This window comes from Malurus melanocephalus, unplaced genomic scaffold (assembly GCF_030028575.1).
Source record: "Malurus melanocephalus ecotype Western Australia unplaced genomic scaffold, MMel_1.1 scaffold_56, whole genome shotgun sequence".
Lineage (NCBI taxonomy): Eukaryota > Metazoa > Chordata > Aves > Passeriformes > Maluridae > Malurus > Malurus melanocephalus.
In genome coordinates, this window is record NW_026623288.1 from 750,319 (window position 1) to 754,383 (window position 4,065).

A 4,065-nucleotide genomic window follows, 5' to 3' on the forward strand; every position below is an offset into this window, starting at 1 on the left:
TCCATCCATCCATCCATCCATCCATCCATCCATCCATCCATCCATCCATCCATCCATCCATCCATCCATCCATCCATCCATCCATCCATCCATCCTCCCACCGAGGATGGTCCCGGGCTCTCCGGGGCTCGGTGCCCGTGGTGACCGGGCGAAACCCCTTCAGGCACGGCCTCTGCAGCGGGGAGGGGGATGGCACCACCACCCGGAGCTTTAATACGTGTTTTTCTGGTGCTGGAAGGAAAAAAGTGCGGCAAAAAAACGGTGGGAGAYGTCAGGAGTTTGGTGCGAATGAGAGAAAAGAGCCTGTGGTGTGAAACAGGGAGGAGATGGGTGGACAAAATACTTGGTGGATTTGCGACTGGAAGGAAGTATAAAATGTGATGGATCAACATCCATCACATTGCAGCCTGGACACTATTGATTAGGGGGAAAAAACAAAAACTCCACACCCAAASAAATCAGAAAGGCTGGCTTGGCAGMGAAAAGGGAGATGGRGAAGAATGCACTGAGGCTGGGAGACAGCAAGGAAAATGGCCTGAGGAGACAGGAGCTCTGGGCTCAGCGAGGAAGGGCCTCCTGGAATGRCATATTCCTGTTTCTGATGTCGTGGAAGAACTGAGGATTTTGAATGATCAGGTGACACCCGAGCCATTGGGGAAGAAAATGAAGTCTGAAGAAGACAGTAAAACACTGATATACTGAGATGGGTGGTGCCATGATATACTGATGATGCCACTGAAATACTGAGATGGTAGGAGTGTAGATGGTGAGATAGGAAAGCGGTTATGCAGTCCTGAGGAAGTGGACACAATGCAATTTGTTATCAGAGGGCAGTTAATTTCTCTCAGTTGTGTGCTTGCTTGCAACCCTGTACTTTCCCATAGAGTAACACAAAACCAGAGCAGACATGTCAGAGCCACCACAGAAACCAGGGCATCGAACAAATGGGGGTCCCACACAGGAGGGATTGTCTGGTCAGACACGTTCACTGCCTCTTTGCATTTCATTTTGTGTTTAGTAACTACACCTAGAGCCCATTCACCATGCGTGTCATGCATTTGTCTAAACATGGTTKCATGTGACTCTCAACATTCATGTGATTTCAAAACACTTGGAGTAAATTTATAATTATCCTTTGGGCTTAATTACAAGAAAAAATTATTTGAAGAAATAAACTTTATATTTAATAACTGGCTTGCTGTAGGCTGTGGGGGACTGTCAGTAAAAGCAGCACACATGAAACCACGAATTCTGAAAGCAGCAAGTCTTTCCTCTTTCTCAGTTCCACCACAAAGAATGGGGCATTTCAGAGGTTAGGGAGAGTCCTGCTCTGGGGATTTTGTATTTCCTCAGGCTTCACTGCTCTAGTGCAAAGTCCTGTTTTTAAAAAGTGATCTCTCAAGGAGTTAGGAGCAATTACATTAGGAGGATTTGACTGTTAGGAGACAGACATTGAATTAAGGTTTAATTAATTGGAAGAGGAGAAAATGATTGGTCTGCTCAGGTAGTTCACACGCTGGAATGTCACATTTATATCCACTGGAATATTTACTTCAGGACTTATGTACAAACATTGATATGTTCAAACACTCCCTTGTTCTTAGTGAAGAAYCCTGAATATTTGGATCTCTTGCCTGCACATAGGAAATGGGCTCTGAACCAAGCAGACATAACGGGAAGGCTGATTTAACTTCTTTCCTTTATGCCAATTTAGTGAAGCTTGAAATGAAATCTAATGGCAGCAATTATAACAAGCAAATCCTTTCCTGTTTAATAACACAAGAAAAAYAGCAACTGGTGTGGGATTAAAAGAACAGTATGGTTTATTTAATTCAGCAAAATGGAAGATATCTTGYTTTGCAACAGAAATATCATCATTAATAGCAGAAAACAGATTATTCTTTCTCTGTTTGCATCTTTACTCCATCTGTACACCATCCCTGCCCTATAGCAGCCTGCCACGGGCATGTGGTGCTGTGACATCATTTTACAGGATCTCAGTGGACTGAGCTGGTGGTTTATTGTCATTGTCACATTGTCACAGAGGGACTGATGCACCTGTGGGTGCAGAAAGCGATGGGACAGCCAAGGATGCTGCCCAAGGGGTTTCTGCCCTTGCATGGAATCCTTGGGGAGACTGAAGGATCAAATTCCACCTCCAAGRGCTGGTACAGACACCCTGTGTTCGTGTACAGGAAGATGTTTGTCCCATGCTCCAGCCATCTGAAMGAGATTAAAGGTTGTTAAAAGCAATGTACTCTTGCATTTGCACAGCGATATTCTCCTCTTGCCCAGCCAACTGACAGAAGCTTGATTTTGGCACTGTTCTTCCTAAACCAAGGATATTTTGGCAGTTACCAAAGCCTAGCTCATCTTTGTGGTTCTGAGGGAGCAAAATGAAGCTCTGTTCCTCTCATATTTAACAAATCCTTCAGCTGTCCTTAAAAAAAAAAGTTTAGTAGCTGGGGTCAGATGTCTGATTCCTCTTCAATTCCATAAGTTATTATATTCACTATTTGTAGGATTCAACCTCTAACAAATATCCCCTGCATCTTATTTAACATGAGTATTTTTTTTATTGATTGTGGCAGCCATAACAATAAAATTTACGTGATAGTTGGATTTCAGTAACACAAGCTCAAGCTCACATTCTCAGCTGTTTTCCTGTAATGCAGAGAAAATACCTTACCCTCTTGCTTCGTAGAGAGAAAGGATTTTGCAGTTGGCATGATTTTGGGAGCCTTTGTTGGACGGTAAACTGATCCTGGTTTTCTAAGACACTCACATTCCTTTTGTCTATTGCTGGATGTGAGAAGGAGGACTGTAATATTTCTGTACAGCATTACAATTTTACTGCATCTTACACTCGGWCTGACATCAATTGTTTTAAGAAGGTATTGCCATGTACTGAGAACAAACATGCAAAACCTTATAATTTCTATTAAAAGCTTTAGTTCATCAAGGAATATAGTTTCATGGCTAATTTCATTTGCATCATATGCTTGATCCTTCATGAATCCTTTAGCAGTTCCAGCAGGTTAGATATTATATCTGTAATCAAACCTTTTTTAGCCCTGGGACTTGCAGAAATTGATAGATGTGTGTGGTCAGAAGCAAAGTGTCCACTGTTCAATGAAGCACTGAGTAACTTCATGCTTCTGATTCCTGGTGCAGAAGACTAGAGGTTGTGATAAAAAGAAGAAAGAGATAATCCCTAGGACATGCAGTAATCATGACATTTTTTCTAACATATTTTTATTTATTCTTTTAGATATCTCTAAACAAAAGGGCAATTTCTGTATTTTTTTTTTCCCAGAGAAAAGATCACAGCAGAACCGATTATTCCTTCCCAGGAAGGAGAGGAAAGGTTTGGTTCCATTTCATGTGGAAGGGCTGGAAAGAGGAAGGTGTTAATGCTGGCCAGAGGGGGATGCAGCTATTCACCAGAGTTTTCCTTCTCACASAGCCCCGTTTTGTAGGACATTGAGGGTTTGGGATCTGGACCCCTCAATAAACCATGGGGTGACATGGGCAGTGTGTGTGTGCTCGGTGCAGGGCAGGGAGCGCTCCCGGCGGCTCYGCGCTGATAAAACAGCGCTGATAAAACTGATAATAGCACCGCTAAAACACCGCTTATCTAATCCCTGCCGAGGAMGGTCCGAGCAGATGGCAGCGCCTCTGAGCTGCCTTTCTGGGGGAGGTGGTGGTAGGAAACCAAACCAATAAACGCCGCTGCGAGAAACTGCTGAGTCAAGACTGGGGAAATCACGTGAAAAGCCAAAAAAAGAAAGCTKGCTGGGGAGGTGAAGAGATCAGAGAGCAGGTTGCAGCAGAGAGCTGCGAAACTTCCTGTAAAGCCGCTGGTGTTGTGACACAGCTGGAAAAACACAATCCCAGCGCAGGCGGCCGGAGCGGAGGCGCAGGAGTTTCGTCACAGCGTGTTCTACAAACACAGCTCTCCCAGGGAATCGTGGGCTGCAGGCTCGGGGGGAAAGCGAGGCAGGAGCCGGGCCCTGAGCCGCTGCTGGGGCAGCAGCTGTCCCTTTGCTGTCCCTTTGCTGTCCC